Source organism: Carassius gibelio, chromosome A13 (assembly GCF_023724105.1).
Source record: "Carassius gibelio isolate Cgi1373 ecotype wild population from Czech Republic chromosome A13, carGib1.2-hapl.c, whole genome shotgun sequence".
NCBI lineage: Eukaryota > Metazoa > Chordata > Actinopteri > Cypriniformes > Cyprinidae > Carassius > Carassius gibelio.
The window spans coordinates 21,385,047-21,403,380 of NC_068383.1; the positions used below are offsets into that span (position 1 = coordinate 21,385,047).

An 18,334-nucleotide genomic window follows, 5' to 3' on the forward strand; every position below is an offset into this window, starting at 1 on the left:
CAAAAAAAACAAAACAAAGCAAAACAAAACAAAATAAAACGTGGCACTGATAAAGCACAAACCTAAATCTGGCACTAGAACAAAAAAAAAAAAAAAAACAATCTAACAAACAAACCTGGCACTGCAAAAAAAAAAAAGCTAAAGCAAAACAAAACAAAACTTGGTACAGCAAAAAATCAAACAAACAAACAAACCTGGCACTGCTAAACCAAAAAATCTGTATATATATTCTGTATATATAAAAATCACTGATATATAATATATAATAATATATATATAAAAAACTGGCACTTCTAAAATATCTAGTACAACAAAATATGTGATATAAACATTGCAAAAATCTGTATATATCAGGAAAAAAAACACTTGCACTGCTAAAACAATTACTATAATGAACCAGCCACACTAACCAGCCAAACCTTCACCCCTTGGTGCTGTGTGTGCTTGTGTTTCTTGCTTGCCTTATCTTCCCAATTCCCTACTAGTAATGCCACCTTCATTCATCAAAGTAGTGACACTTTTACTGTTTCATGACTTTGTAAGAAGGGAAATGATTCTTCCCAGAAAATCTTCCAGAACACCTGGAGCATCACAGCCTTTACAGAAACACACAGACTTACAGATAGAGAAAAGAGCTGATAGAAATCCCATAAGGGCTATAAATTTACACCAGATCATGCCATCCATATAGGAATACTGATGTACCATCCACAAAGTTCTAGGATTATTCATCTAAAGCGGATAGCAGTCTACCATGGATTATTTATGCACCAAAGACATTGATCCTTATATGAATACTAATAAAGGCCAGAAGCAGGATTTCCATGATAATCTCCGAACTCAATGCACGGTCCTGCTGAAGCATTAATCAGTTATACAACATATATATCCCTAAAGGACCATCAATCTTCCCCAGATCCGCACTAGCATGAGCTAAAATGATCCAAGCAGAGTGGCAAAGTTTCAGTTGGATTTTTTCCTGAGTTGACTCTCTGAGTGGTGTTAGGAGTGGCTGCAGGCACTCTGTGGTATTTAAGGATATTTTTCTGAGCTGATAAAATGTCAAGGTTGGCTCCAACAGGTGTTGCAGCAATTCCACCTTATCTAGCGTCGCACCAGCCATCGGCGGATGAGCCCAGTTAACATGCAACTCAGCTCATATCACTGTCTGATAAGTGTGCCCACACAGAGACATGCAGCCAACCCTTCACTGAGTCACATTTACTCCAATTGGGAATTGGTAAGAGTGTGTGTGTATGTGTGTGTGTGTGTGTGTGTGTGTGTGTGTGTGTGTGTGCGTGTGTGTGTGTGTGTGTGTGTGTGTGTGTGTGTGTGTGTGTGTGTGTGTGTGAAAAATGAGGGGTGGCCACCTATACCTTAAGTAATGATAGAAATGATAATACATGTAGATGTAAAAGATATAAAAAGTGTAATTTCATAAAAAATTTGAGAACATTTCATAGAGCATAGCTGGCATATATCTATAGTATAAAAGCACAATAAAACAGAATTAGTGACTATGTATGCATGATACATAGATTAATTTGTGTAAGACTAATAATCATTAAGAAAAACAAAAATGTTAAATTTAGGGTAAATTAGATTAGATTGGACATTTCATCCAAAAGTTAATGCCATTATTACTCATCCTCACGTTGTTCCATACTTTTTTTTCTCTCTCTCTACAGTATACAAAGTAGTAAACTTGATCTGTCTAATTTGTGATCAGATCATTAAAAAGATCTAACTAAAGTGAAGGAATCTCTCACAGATTGGACACTTTTATTTCACTCATGGATGCACAAATGAGAGCTAGGGCAGATCAAATAAGACTACTTTTGGACTACTTTTATAATACTTTCGTGTCATTTTATACAGCTGTTTTGGTAATTTTTGAGTTTAAGAGCCAATTCAGCATAAATACATTCATTTATAAAAAGCAAACAAATCATTATGAATTGCGTCAGAGAAAGTGTGTAAAGGTAACATGCACAAGTTAACACCAAAAAAAAAATATATAAATATATATCGGTATATGTGTTATGATTCATACATTTATGTACGTGGGTTAATAGCACACCCGCATATATAACTTTTAATAAACAGAGCAAAGTAGCAGAGGATGTATGGGGGTGTTTGGGTGACTGTAACATGGAGTCAGAGATGTTCGGATCCATATGCAGTGGTTTAATAAAAAGAATGGTCAAACAAGCAATGATCAGAGAAAACAGCGTCAGGTATGTCAGGGATATCCAGAATCCGCAACAGTAACAAGCAGAGGTCAGGGCAGGCAGCAGAGAATCAAAGTCGGTATAAACAATCTAAAGTCAGACACGGGAGGAACAAACACAAGGAGAAATGCTCGGAATAGACAGACTAGGCTAGAACAAGACTTCGCACAATTTGAGAGTCCAAACACAGTTCATATAGGGGAGTGGTAATGGGGAACACCTGGTAGTGATTAACTCTAAGCACAAGATTCTGGGAAATGGAGTTGGAAATGGGTGCTGAGTGAGTCCTGAGTGGAGTGCCCTCTACTGAAGTTCATGGGCACTCCAGCTGACGATCTTGACATAGCAACCCCCCCCAAGGAGTGGTCTCCAGACGCTCTAAACAATCATGGAGGGCGGTGGAGCAGAGGCGGAACAGGGAGAGGGACTGAGGGCCAGGTCCGTGTGGAAGTGGAGTGGCCGGGGACCAAGGCAAAGCCAGCAGAGCAGAAAGCCAGGGTGGAGCAGGCGGAACTGGAGCCCTTCCTGGGCTTAACTGGGAACAGGGGGCTTTCCTGGACCTAAAATGGGGAACAGGAGCCTGACGTGGGCTTAAAGGCATAGTTCACACAAAAATGAAAATTATGTAATTAATGACTCACCTTCATGTCGTTCCAAACCCGTAAGAACATGGTTTAAGATATTTTAGATTTAGTCCAAGAGCTTTCTGTCCCTCAAATGAAAATCTATGAACGGTATACTGTCCATGTCCAGAAAGGTAATAAAAACATCAAAGTAGTCCATGTGACATCAGAGGTTCAAGCATTGAAAATACATTTTGGTCCAAAAATAACAAAAACTACAATACGACTTTATTCAGCATTGTCTTCTCTTCCCTGTATGTTGTGAGCGTGTTCACAACAATGCAGTGTAACGATGTCCGGTTCACGAACGAATCATTCGATTTAACTGGTTCTTCTTGAACCAGTTCACCAAATCGAACTGAATCGTTTGAAACGGTTCATGTCTCCAATAAGCATTAATCCACAAATGACTTAAGCTGTTAGCTTTTTTAATGTGGCTGACACTCCCTCTGAGTTCAAACAAACCAATATCCCGGAGTAATTCATTTACTCAAACAGTACACTGACTGAACTGATGTGAAGAGAGAACTGAAGATGAACATTGAGCCAAGCCAGATAATAAACGGAAGATTTTTGCATTTTGACCGTTTGCATCAGTGCTCACAACAGACCCGGAAGAGAAGACAATGCTGAATAAAGTCGTAGTTATTTTTTGGACCAAAATGTATTTTCAATGCTTCAACAAATTCTAACTGACCCTCTGATGTCACATGGACTACACTGATGATGTTTTTATTACCTTTCTGGACATGGACAATATACTGTACACACAGCTTCAATGGAGGGACAGAAAGCTCTCGGACTAAATCTAAAATATTTTTAGATCTGTTTTGAAGATGAACGGAGGTCTTACGGGTTTGGAATGACATGAGGATGAATCATTAATTACATAATTTTCATCTTTGGGTGAACTAACCCTTTAACTTGGGTTCAGGATCCCGCCGTGGGCCTAACTCAGGGGAATAGGAGCCCGCCGTGGGCTTAACTCGGGTTCAGGAGCCCGCCGTGGGCTTAACTCGGGTTCAGGAGCCCGCTGTGGGCTTAACTCGGGTTCAGGAGCCTGCCGTGGGCCTAACTCAGGAACAGGAGCCCGCCGTGAGCTTAACTCTGGAACAGTAAGTTCATGGGCACTCCAGCTGTCGATCATGACAGTGGCGGAGCGAGGTGGAGTGTGCATCTGAAGCCTTGTTTATACTTTAAATCAACTTGTAATGGACAAGAAAAAGCTTAGACTCTCCATTGTCATCCTGTTGAGAGTCAAACAGTTCTAGAAATGGGAGCTGGAATGACACTGAATAATTGTTCATTTCAGTGAATATAATTAGCCAAAAATATTATATTATATTATATTATATTATATTATATTATATTATATTATATTATATTATATTATATTATATTATATTAGTGATGATAACAGTGGTAGTGAAGTTTTAAATGCATCTAATTTACTTAATATGTGTCCATATGGTTTATTATTGGTTAATGTTAGTTATGGACTTTTTGGTCTGTGGAGGAGTTCTGCATATTTCAGTAGAGCGTGTTAACATAGCACATATAATTCTTGTTTCAAAGGATCACAGAAAATGTAGTTTGTCATGTTACAGGGTGACCCATTCAAAATAATGGCATGACTCAGTGTAGAGCCAAGCGCAGGTGCATTACTGCTGAAATTGCTGCTGTAATTTTCAGCACATTTTCAACAGTAAAATTCATCATATTCTTAATGCTAATGATTCGCACAGACCAACAGTCACCGGCGGCGCCAGGGGGGGTCTTGGGGGGTCTCAAGACCCTGCCAAAAAATGCCTTGACCCCCCATTTGACCCCCCAGCCTCTTCCTGATAAAAAAATATATATATTCGGGATAAAGACCCAAAAATGTTTCTCTTCAAACTACGCAGAACAATAATAAATAATAATTATTTCGACATTTATTCATACACTGAACCGAGAACCGTTTCTGTCGGACGCGTCCGATTCGAGAACCGATGAGCTGATGATAACTGCGCATGCGTGATTCAGCGCGAAGCAGACTGACACAGAGCGCATCTGAACCGAACTGATTCTTTTGGTGATTGATTCTGAACTGATTCTGTGCTAATGTTATAAGCGGGGGTAAACCAAAGGCTTGAATGAAGGGCAATCATCGCCAATGACGGCATTACATCGAGCGCAAAAGAACCGGTTCACTTGAGCACCTGCTCCTTTGCCCCTTAAGTGCCCTTTTGTCAAAGCAAAATTTCCTCATTTTTTTTTGTAATAACATAAACTTTTGTAAATGCCTGCCCACGCCCAATCATCATATTAGTACAATTTATTAATAATAATTTAGCCGTAAATAAAATGACCAACATGATGACCGTTCACCTGACTACGACCTCATCGAACCAGGAAGATACCTCATGCTGCACGCGCATTTTTTAATTGCTAGAGGATATTTTCAAAATCGTGGCATCTGGTAAGTGGTGTTTCATTCTCAGCGAAGTGATTTTGGTGTTTATTTACTTTGGTGTTTATTTTAGAAGAACGATGTGATGTGAGAACATGCAGATACGTTGTTTATATTGCAGTGTGTAGCCTGTAGTCAAAGAGTATAGAAGTAACTTCTATACTCTTTGCTGTAGTGTAGAAGTAACACTAGCGTGCTGTTTGAGGGAGAAAAGTTTCACATGCATCGAGGGGTCTGGTCTTTTTTATGTTATTTGAATAAACTTTTATTATATTACAGTACTTATTTATTTTTAACACGTAAAAATGATTATCACAACACTGGTAAGGCTTATACAGATTTTCTCATTCTCTGAATTATCATTATAAAAATAAAAACAATTCAGAAATGAATTAAAATATAATTATATTTTAAATGTGATGCAAATATTTTTTCTACAATAGCAACAGTGTTTACAACAGCAAGACCACTTTAGCCTGTAAACTCAATAATATCTATCTGGAAATAAATGTAAAAATATCAATGTCAATAAAAATGCATAATATACCTGACATGAAAGTGCAGTGTGAAGGATATGAATAACAAATATAGCCTGTCATTTGTTTACATTGCAAAGGTGTTTTTGTTGTTTAGTAGCAGAAATATGCAGTTATTAGCCATGTCCACTGTATTTTTTGTTGGTTTTCATGAGACCCCCCTTGAAAAGACCAGGACCCCCCCATTGCCCCCCCAATCAAAATTGTCTGGAGCCGCCACTGCCAACAGTAGAGGAGGAGATCTTGCGCTGTGCACAGGAAGGCATGTGCTCTCCTCCAACGAAGGTGTGTGACTTAATGTTAAGTGGAGATTTTGTGCCTTCGAGGTCAGCTTGTATTATGGTGTTATGTTAAAGCTAATTTCAAAAGAAGGTTAAGGGTGCACTGGTTTCTGCTGGATTTTCAGGGAAAAAGCTTTTGGAGCTCATGCAGGTGTGTTTATCGGAGACAGGCGATCATTTCTTCACATTTTGTGGATGTGACTGGCCTCTTTCATCTGCGCCTTTTGGACAAGCATGTTTTGGCTGGACTGTTCAAAGTTGTTTAAAAGTGGAAATGGCATTTGAGGCTGATGTCTGACCTTTTTACACAATCTCCAGTCTGCAGCCAGACGCACAGTGATACACTGTTAGACTTTTCTGTAATTTTTACAGTTATTTACCATATATCAACCAGTATAATACTGTAAATTATCTTTACAGTTCATAACTGTAATTCCCTTTGCATCATGGGAATTTTCTGTGACATTAAACACCAAATACAGTGATTTGCTGTATTTAAAAAAAATAAAGTATGATACTGTATTTACCACAACGGACTATTTGGCGCTATTTGGATCGTCAGGATTTGCTTTACAATTTAGATTAGGAACCATCAAGTGCAGGGTTGAAGTTTTGCCTGAGGAGAGTGATCAGCTGACGATGCCGGAGAACATAATAAGAGCTGCGTCCAAGGACAGACACCTTGCGAAGATTTTTTCATCCCTTAAGAGGAAGAACAGCAAACAAGCAAGGTAAATATGTGTGTGCTGCGTGTGCCCGCGGTTGTCCGCACCCCAATTTTATAGGTTAACATTTGTCAGCATTGGCACTAAAAATGAGGTAAACCTAACGCTTTATATATAAAAAAACGTTGCGAGTTGAATTTATTGTATTAACCCCGCTAACGACACGGAACTGTTACGTCGTGTGTTTGCAGTCGCAAGTTTTGCTCGAGGCCACAGCTCACGGTTCTGTCTGGAGACTAACGGTTTCTTGTCAGCATTGAGGCTAAAAACTGAGGTAAACCTAACGTTTTATTTAAAAAAATACTTTGTGGGTTTATCGAATTACCGATTAAAAGCATTTTTTTTTATCGAGCACAGTTAAGCTTAACCAGGGCTCTCAAGTTTTGAACTGAGTTCAGAGTGAGATTTTGCCCGCGGTCGCGATGGCGGCAGGGGTTTGATGGGGACGGGTGTCTGATCTCATAAATGACACATATTCTTACAAATAAAATAATATTTATTTAATTCAGCATTTATTTGTGTGTGTGTGTGTGAGAGAGAGAGAGAAAAAATGGTCAGTGCTGTTTATAGTAGGTGTTGGTAGCTGGTTTTGAGGCCAGGGGTTGGTGGCTCCCATTTGAATCACTGTGGTTCCAGGCCAGCCATTTTTCACAGTTCCATTAAGTGCTAAACTGTTCCTGGTTTAGGTCTTGTTTAATCCCACCATGGAGAAAACCCTCTCAGCATAGGTATTTGAATGAGCAAGCACTAACACTAATGCAGCTATTTTAGAAAGCCTCCCTGCTTATGTCCCTCACACCTTGATGGACACAGGAGTTATCTTGTCTGCAGACCAGTGTTGCCAACTTTTTTCAATGGAAAGTAGCTAAACCCTGCCTGAAAAGTCGCTAAATTTCGCTAGATGACGTCATATGGTAATTACCATATTCATGACGTAGGTGCGTCATATTATCTCGCCCTTTCTGTGCTCATGTACTGCATTTTAATGCTGCAAAAATTCTCAATAAAACGTTTTTTATTATTATATTTTAATGTTTCTGTTGTCAGACAACGGAATTAATATTATAATGACTGAAACGCGGTCCATTAAGACTACATACCAGCTCTCAAAGATGTTAATCTGTGCACTAAAATCCTATTCACGACTATGAAATAACATACACATAAGATTAAGACAATGGTTGAACTGTGATTTCGACTGTACTTGTATGTAAAATAGAGTTTGAAGCAACAGAATATCTTTTTTTAACTGAAAGTGCTGCTCCTCTCTGCTCGCTGAACAGGGCAGATAGAGATGCGTGTGCGCGCGCTGCCTGTGGGGGGGGGGGAGAGAGAGAGAGAGAGAGAGAGAGAGAGCGCGAGCGCTTGTGCTCGTTCGGCAGTACTGGAGAGTCTCAGAGAATAAATAAGGTCTGTCAAAAAAAAGTCGCTAGATTTGTCGCTAGTCGCTTTTTTGGAAAAAAGTCGCTATGGGGGTTTGAAAAGTCGCTAAATCTAGCGACAAATCCGCTAAGTTGGCAACACTGCTGCAGACTAAGCACCAGTAAAAAGAGCTGGTGGTTCCCATTGTGATGAATGGTGATCGGGTTGACCACTCCTTCTTAAAGGAACACCTACAGGTGGCTGCTCTACATAACCCTCTCTTTTTCCCTGTTTCCAGTGGGTTCTCCACTGTTTCCTCTATGGTCCTCCACAGTCTCTTCCATGCACCCATCCTCTACTGGCACCCTAACTCCCTCCCCTACTGTATTCTCCACAGCCTCCTCCTCTGACCTAGCCACCTTTTTAGGGAGCTGGGCCCGCATTCATAAAGATTCTAAGAATCCTCTCAGAAAACTCTTAATTTAGCTTAAAAACTTTTACGTAGGAGTCTTAGCTTAAAAGCGATTCGGGACCGATCTGAGAGCAACTCTGAGTAAGGAAAAGACAAAAACGTTTATCTTAGTGAGGAGGCGGGGTTGAACCGGTTGCTATGTATGACACAATCTTTTGAAGACTCTGATTGGCTGGTTGTCCAAGAAGGAAAAAAAAGAGTGATTTTAAGTATAGGGTCTATTCTAATCCTCACTTTAAATTTACATGCGTAATTTTTCCTATTTGACCGTTCTCTCTCTCTCTCTCTCTCTCTCACACACACACACACACACACACACACACACACACACACACACACACACACACACACACACACATTATATGTGTGTATATGAATTCTATTTTTTTATTTACCATGCTTTTAATTTCCTATAAGGTATTTGATTGGCTTAGAATGATAAAAATTGTTCCACTCTTTCCAGTTACAGTGATTGCTGTCCTATTTAAGTGGCGGTTTGAGTGTTGGTTTTAATGTATCAAACATGGAATCAAAGCCAAGAAGAGCGAGAAAGCCAAACTGGACAGAGGAACAGTGTTTACTGTTAGCCCAGTTAATGGATGAACACAAGGCCATTCTTAAAGGAAAATTCAGACACAGCAAGGGACAAGAAGCAGACATGGGACAAACTATTAACGGTTCATTCCCCCTGCTTGTGCGCACCTAAGCCTGCTATATTCATAAATGCAGTTTTTTGAGCTTGCAAGGTGGGAATGTCCAGTGGAAACGAAATGAACTGCGACACAATAAGATGTTCTGAAAGTGCTGTAATTGTTTGTGTGATCACTCTGCTTACAGAAGGTTGTGACAGACCCAAATCATCACTATTGCATTGTTGCATGTTCCCAGTTGCCAAATATTGTAATGTAGTGATTACTTTAATTTATATATTAAATTATATTATATTAAATTATTATATAATCTATACCGTCTTATTAACTCATTGTCATCCATTGTCTGCAACACATTTCTTCTGCCTCTTCATCTTTCTGCCATTTTCTCCTCTGCTAAAGAAACTCTTAAGCCTCTTAAAAGTCCTCGTCTGTGCTCATAACAAATTTTACCTTAAGACCTCTTTTAAGGGATAAGATGCTTTCTGAATTACTTTTTTCTTTACTAGGATTTTTTTCTTTAATTTTAAAAGTAAACGCCCACATTTCTAAGAATTTTCTTAGAATTTTGTCACTAGGAACTACTTTTTGCATTAAGATTCTTTATGAATACGGGCCCAGATCTTTTAGAACAAAGCATGAAAGATTGCTCCTTTGCCTCTTCCCTGACATCTTTGAAATAGATGAATGCAATAATCAATATTATACATTGGATAAAATATAATGAAATAGCCTAGGCAAAACGTTTTGAAAATGGGGACCAGGATGAGGTGCAGTAAAAATAAAAGGAAAGAATTTTTTTTTTTTTTTTAAACTATTATGGATACTGCCATACAAGTATTATGGATAGGCCTATTATAGAAGTCTCTTATATAAAACTGTCAGAGTAGCCCCGCATCCTCTTCAACGTGTAACTTTGGCAATAAAAAAATAATAGTGGGCTAATAATAGGCACAAAAGCTACGGCCGACCACGTATAATGGCCAAAATTGCGTGCGAGTCGGGGTCATAATAACCATCAGACCAAAACATATCTTAGACTGTTTTTAAAAAATGTTAAATTAATATATTGATAAAAAAAAACATATAGTGAAAATCTGTGTCATTGTCTTGACAAGTCTGTAACCGTAACGTTACCTACTTCAGCGAGCGTCTGGATCTGTGTTGCACACGAGCCTGTAAAAATCTTACCCGGATACAGCAATGCTATTTTCTGATTGGCTGATCGGTAGCTATATTTTTTTTATTCGATTAGCAGGTGCGTGTCAGGGCCTTCGGGGAACTCACTTGATTCCTCTACGTTACCTGTTTCACTGTTTAAAAAAATAGCGCCGCAACTTGGTGGGCGTTGTCCTCGTAATGTCTCTGCGTGAGAAATACAAGGTGTGGCGTGTGAGCGTGTGAACGGGTTGAAATGCGTGAGTCTCACGCCCAATGCGTGAGACTTGAGAGCCCTGCTTAACGTTATATTAAGACGAAGTTAGTTAGTAAATAACGTTGGCTTCTAACTTAGTTGAGTAATAGCATCGTGTTTTTTTCCATTTAAACGGTGTCATTTTTATATTTTTCCTCATTTTTGACATTTGGGTCGACAGTATGCTTTAAGAATTTGATTAGGAACTAACAGTGCAGTGCAGAGGCCAGAGCTCACGGTTCTGGATTCTGTTAAGGGTTTCTTTTCAGCATTGGGGCTAAAAACTGAGGTAAACTTAATGTTTAAAAAGAAAAGAAAAGACGAGTGTATTGAATTACGATTAAAAACCAGATGTTTTTTTTTTTTTTGAGCAAAGTTAATCTTTATTTTAAGACGAATTAGGCCTAGTCTATTGTGAAATACATTAAATTTTATTTTTAAGCTGCATTTTAAACATGTAGTAATAATAGGTCTTTTTGTGTTTTAAAAACAGCTTCAACAAAGGCATCCATCAAGAAAGACATGAGCCACATTCCATGACATTCCAGCCACACCAAGACTCATAATGCTTGGTAAGAGAAGGTTTTGAGGAATGTTAGTGTACTTCATTGAGTGTTTGCCTTTTCAACATTTGTAATTTTTTTTTTTTTTTTTTTTAGGGAACAATTTCTCTCTTCCACAAAGTGGATGGTAAGCATTGAGGGAAAGGTGGCCTATGTTTTGGATGAGCACCTGGGATGTGCAGATGCCTTTCTGTATTCATCTTCTTCAACGTTTTCAACATTGAATACCAGGAGACTGCCTGTGCAACACTGGAACTCATAAAACAGTAAGTACATCTTCATTTCTCCACACTTTGTTTTGTTCTGTTAATTCAAAGTTTAACATGTTTAGTTGTCTGTTTAACTAAATCACAAAATTATATAGGTTTTTACTTTCTTGTAGCTGTAACTAGCCAGGTAACATTATATATCATCTGCCAAAATAAACTACAAAATAAAAAATTCCAGAAGATAAAATTATCTTGTGGAATTTAAGTCATGGACAAACAAAATTTTTGGATTGTTTTGGCAGATAAATATAATTTATGAAAACACTTTAGAATGATGGCCTGTAATTTTACGTAACTATGCAGGATTAATAACTAATATGGAAACAAGATTTACTAACCAGTAAGTAATAGTAAAGTAGGACTGAGATATTTTTTATTAGGTAATCAATAATTACTGAATGAGATTGGCCTCATTAAATACTAATAATTATGGAATACCTTTTTACTAAATTAATTACTAATCACAACCTTAACCTGTGTCTTAGACGTTATCACTTTTCTTTTCTTTTTTACACTGAATATGGACCAGTGGTTTTGTCTCAGACACAGGTTAATGTTGTGATTAGTAATTAACTTAAAAAGGTATTTCACAAAATTGTCATAATTATTAGTATTTAATGAGGCCAATCTCATTCAGTAATTATTGATTACCTAATAAAAATATCCCAGTCCTACATTTACAATTATGTACTGATTAGTTATTCTTTTTTCCTTGTAAGTTATTGGTAGTAGCTGTAGTGATACTGTAGAACTACTCATTTGTCCTGGTCTACTTCCTGCATTTACCTAGAAAAGGCAGTTCACTCAATAAAAATGAAAATTCAGTCATCATTTAGTAGCCCTCAAGTTGTATTTGTTCCGCTGAACGTAAAATAATATATTTTGAATAATGTTTTTAACCAAACAGTTTTGAGGCACAATTCACTTCCATAGTAGGGAAAAAACGATGGAAGTAAATGGTGCCCCAAAATGAAATAAATTATGACAGAGTTTAGTTTTTGGGTGAACTATCTGTTTAACGAAGGACCATTATTCTAAAGTGTTACCAAAAACATTTAAAGCAAAGGCACTGAGGGATAAGAAATCTAAAATGCCTTTTTTTGCTCATTGCTTAAGAAATACAGCACACAGACTCCAAAAATATTTAAGCCTGTTTTTAAGATTCTTTTGTTCTTCAATTGTATAGTAAAATTAATTTTCCTTTAAATTTTATTTATATTAAGAATTTGATGGATTTTTTGTTCTTACATTCATTGTTTCTTACTTAAAGGTTTTTCGTGAGGATAAACCCAAAGGAGGGAACGAAATGCACCGCCAAAACCGGAGTGAGTCGGAGGACAGGGGAAGTTGTGAAGAGAAAGACAACAGTAATCAACAACAGTGTCATCCTTTCTTCGCCACCTAATGGAGTTTGAGTGGAGAAACTCGGACTAGGTGAGATGCTTCTTAACAGGACATCTACTGTATACAGACACTTTCAATTTGAGGATACTGAGGATACTTTTAATTCATCCTGCAATAATGGTTACAATGTTGTTTTTGATTGAATTGAATTGAGGTGATTCAATAATATGATGATTTTGGAGGATGTAGTTTGTGCTGCTTCTATTATTTACTGACAGTTTTCTATTTAATTATCTATTCTGTTAAGCTAAATATCCGAAACACCTCTCTGTAATATGGAATCAGGTTCAGCATCACTACAAAGAACATTCTTCAAAATATTCATAGCATTGAATCACCACCTCCCTAAAATAGTTTCAACAATCTTCATGATGGCATTGCAGGACTGGATTAAACAGCATTTGTTTTGTTAGTTTACCTCAAAGTGTTAACCAAGTGTATAAAATACTGTTTAACCATATGATGAAATGTAATAGGGTTCATTTTTAGGATTTTTTACAATTAAATTCTCTGTGTAAATGTGCAAATTTTATGACTAACTTTGTCATTCTTACCTAGAGGGACTTCTGACAGATTCCTTGACATAATGAAGAATATTCCTGGTTGTTTCAAGTCATCAAATGTGCCAGGTTTATTGACTTCCAAAGAAGATGAGAAACTTGAGTACTTACCTACTTTCAGAATATATTGGCTTTGGACATTTAGGTTTTAGTCATGTATATGAGTATTTTACACCAAATTTACAGTATTCTTAAGTGACGTATTTCTCATGTAATTTCCTATGAATTTAATACTTTAATGCACATTCAGTAATATGTTATTTTGTCAATTCTTTAATTTATTCCTTGTTAATGGATGTAAATGTTAAATCCAGTATACAAAGGACAAAAAAATGTTGCACTGTCCCAGCATTGAATCTTTAACGACAGCTCTTTATGCATAGTCCAGATACTTTGTTTTAAAAACAATTTTCTGCAGTGTTTTTGCCATTGAATGCACTCTAATTGCTTTTATACATGTAAATTCATGCTCTATTTTTATTTTTATTTTTTTCGAAAATAAGATATGAATTGAGAAAGTTTTAAAGTGAACTTTCACACATTTACATTTTCAAGTTTAAGTATTGCAATTGCAATGTTTAAATAAAGAATTTCATGTTTCAAAATAATTGTGTCTTTTTGGAGTAAATGTCAGGACTTGTGTAGGATAAAAATTATAAAAGTGTAATTTTAATTTAGTAAGAATAATGATTGATTAGGATTAATGTACTGTTAACCAAGGTGTTTTTACAGTAATGGTAATAATACTGTATTATATGATTACAGTAACATGTAGTTACTGTAAAACATGATTACAGTAACATGTAGTTACTGTACAACTAAAATGCGGTTCTTGTACTGTAAATCTCAAATACAGTAACTTACTGGCAACAGTGTTGCCAGTAAGTTACTGTAAAAAACCCTTTAAAAGTCTAACAGTGTAGATGGCCACAAAAACATGTCATCACAACAATAACAAATACATACACTCAAACAAACACTTGTGTGTGTGTGTGTGTGTGTCCATCTGTCTGTTTATCTATAATGTATTTTTGATACAGTAAAAACTGTTGAAATATCAATTGTGAATACTATTAAAATTTGAAAAGTGTCACATGATCCTTCAGAAACCATTCTGATATACTGATTTGCTGCTCAAAAAACAGTTATCATTATTATCATCATCATCATCATCATCATCATCATCATCTAATCATCATTTAATCTGTGGATTTGTCCTATTTCCTGATTAATCCTTCAGTTAACTTTCCAATAAATAAAAAACTTGAATTCTGCCATTAATGGGAATTTCAATGTATAATACAAATAAAATTACAAATAAAACTAATTTCTCAAAAAGCATTAAAATATATTACCATGAGGTATTGTTTAGTATTTTTACTAAGTATAATGTTAGGGGGGAAAAATTATTGGAATTATTTAATCTAATAATAATAGTATTAAAAGATAATTAAATCACTAGTGACTGGAATTATTAGGTTGATTATTAAAGTCCTTAGGACTCCCATTCCTACCCTGCAGTTTCAGTTTTGTTTGACTCTAAACACTGTAAACACTGAGAGAACAAAATGAGACAAAAATATCAGTGAAAGAGAAAATGAAAGGAGGAGAATGGCAGCAAAACAAACGAGTGAGTGCAAGGGCAAGACAGCGGTAGATACAGAGAGATACAGCGTGTGAGAGATTGCTGAGGTGTTCTGGCTGATGGGGGGTCAATGCTTCTCCCCGGAGCCACATTACCAGGTGGCATTAACGGATGTGGTGGGCCAACGGGGGCACAGTGAGGGCCCGGAGAGAGTACGTGTGTGTGCGACTGTGTGTGAGAGAGTGAAGGAGAACAATTTGATAGTATCTCCTCTTCACTGCAGCCACCAACACACCACCATCAATCACTGCCAAACACAGCAGCATGTGCACACAAACACACCAAATACAGAAGCACGCACACACATTCACTAATAGCCATTCACACTGGGGAACACTTAAGATATGTTTACCTGCACAGGGCAGAGAGTAGCCCACCAGCGGCTCCAGGGTAAACTGTCGCTCATTGAGTCTGGTCACACAGTAAAGGTGGAAGTACTCCAGGCAGATCACATGACACTCAGCACACTGAAACACCAGCACCTGAGTCCTGGAAGACATGGTGAGGCCTGAATCACATTTACAATGTACAGTTACGCAACTCTGCATCATTCTATAAAATTGTTATTGTTGCTTTTGGTGTCTGTCCACACCAAAAGCAACAATGCTGTATGATGTTATTGAGAATGAGAAGTGGTCGTCATAGCACAAAGCCCCTCCCTCGATATCACGGTCTCTGCCATGTTGGCAGGATACCGGCGGCGAAACAGGATTGTTTACTTGTGTTTTTAACTCGGTAGTAGAGGAGATTCTCGCAATTCTGCACTGTTTTATCGTGCCTGGAAGTTACTGCTGCATTATAAACTGCTCCAGTACCTCTCACAATACATATGGAAAACATAGGAACAATGGAATACAGTTTTTTTTTTAGGTTACACCAAGCGCAAAACAGCGGTATTTGGAGAAGCTCTCAAGCATACAAAATATCGACCCATACGAGCTCCCTGCAGCAGCACAGAGACCAGGACCATTTACCTCCATGCACACTTATGGACATTGGGAATTATATTGTTTTTGGTTTAAGTTACTACACAATGCAGGAGTTTAAAAGCCACAAGTCTCTGGAAAGTTACGAGGCTTTCTGGTGTGGCTGGGTGCATCTACAGCAGGTGAAGAACAGTGTTGTACTGGCCAAAGAAAGTTCATTCACATGCGTTTTAGCGTATTGTAATTACATTGCATTTAGAATGCACTTCTTGACCAAAATGACAAATGACAAATGACAAAGTAATTAACTGCGACTGTTTCGTAAACACTAGATTGTAACGAGATGTTCAATGTATACGAACGTTTCCAACATGTTTTGATGTAGGCTAAAGCTGTATATGTTTAGTTATGATTTGATTTTAACCCAATGACACATACTGTACCAGGTTTTTGTGTTGGGGGCTGCAAAGTGGACAAACCAGTTCTGGGTTAGCTAGGGTAGTTAAATGTGTGATTGCGAGATGTAAATGAGCTTGTTCCTTATGTTCTTGCATTGCTTTACTTTCTTCCTTTTCTTTCTCGTATTCGTAGATCTGCCTCGATCTGTTCCGCCGACAAAATACAGTATGTGCACAAAAATTAAAGATCTCTGAAATGTTTAGTCGCACCTCTGTGAAGTTCTGAAGGCATTGCCCCTGGCAACCGATAGCGTATCCTTCCATCAGGGCCGATCGGCTCAAACCCCTCCCAAATCAACCCAAATCGGCACGTGACTCTCAATACAATTATAGCCATTCAGAATATATCTGACAAACATACTTGAGATTTTGGATGGAGACATATGGAAATTAATATTGTTTAGAGACAGGCCAATATGATTCTGATTATTTTTTAATTTAATCCTATAAAGTCTGCAGTGTCACATTTTATATTCATATTTCTCAATTGAAAAAGACTCAAAAAGGCTTCTAAATGATCAGCATGTTCAAATCTGTGGTGTAAAACCTGTCATACACAATCTTTGCCTTTTGTCATCTGCTTGAAAGCTTATACTTTTAGAAAGTAAAAGCGTTTTTTGTATAAATTAAAAAACTCTCCTCCGTGTGTTTGTGGTTTGCTTGTCTTTTTCCTGTAAAAAAAACTAATTGTTTGTAAACATAAGAGTACATTTTATGTTGTTAATTATATTTCGAGATTACCAACATTGTACTAAGGCAACTTATTTATTTGACTAATAACACTTGAAAAATCATGTTAAGTATTTTTGGAACTATAGCAAAAAGCAATTAAAATGTTCAATCAAACATTGCTTTTTATTTTAATAAAAAAACGACTAATAAAAAAAAAAAGTCAGCTACCAATACAAACCTACAAAAATGTATTAATATTACACAATTTAAAGAATACCTTTTTACCTCTAATGGTAATAATTTTTGAAGGCAATGTAATAAACTGTCAATGCAATACACCTAATGGTCAAAAATAAGAGGTTTATAGTATTTCTGATTTCGACTTTGGGGTGAAATGTGCCAGTTTTCAGATGAGATTCTGAAGAAGGACACTGATGAGGAAAGGTCTTCTGTGAGAAGGGGCTGGCAGAGAGCTTGTTTAGATATGTTAATTGTTCAATACCTTCGGAAATGATCTCAAAGACCCTTGATACTTTAGTGTAGTAAGAAAAGCGACAGCTGTCTGAAATCTCATGCCAATTTTCTTTCCATTTCTCCAGAAGTCCCCCTTCACTCTCAAACTGTCTCACTTGACTGGAAGTCAACTTGCTAACACAGTGTTCCACCTCTCTGACCCCTCTCTCTCGCTTCTATTGTAAGAGACTGGCCGCCTCCTTGCCAGTGCCCTTTTACACAAACAGAGGGGATCTCTGGGGATGAAGAAGAGTGGTGTGGAGAACAGTGGTAAAAAATAAATAACCCAAAGCTCTACTCAGGAAGGTAATTGCAATGCTTCTTCAATCAGTCCTTGATTTGAATGGAGGTTGTTAGTGATTGGGCTCCATAGTCTGGTTTCTCCAGGCGGTCACCACCTGCCTGACCATTCATGTGAGAGCAGCAGGTAGGAGCATTTCTGAAGGACCGCCCCACTAATAGCTGACCTTCATTGGCAGGACACACTTAGCGCTTACACTTTCTGGAAAAATGGCCACTGTTGATTGAAGGGCCGCGCAGCAGGAGGCTTATTTGTTCACAAGCAGCCTGTCTTTCAG

At 37.5% G+C, this 18,334-nt stretch overlaps 1 pseudogene; it reads right to left on the reverse strand.

The window, feature by feature from the left end:
- The window catches only part of LOC128026484 (E3 ubiquitin-protein ligase parkin-like), a 57,098-nt pseudogene extending 41,275 nt beyond the window's left edge, over window positions 1–15,823 (reverse strand).
- Between the last annotated feature and the right edge of the window lie 2,511 nt (window positions 15,824–18,334).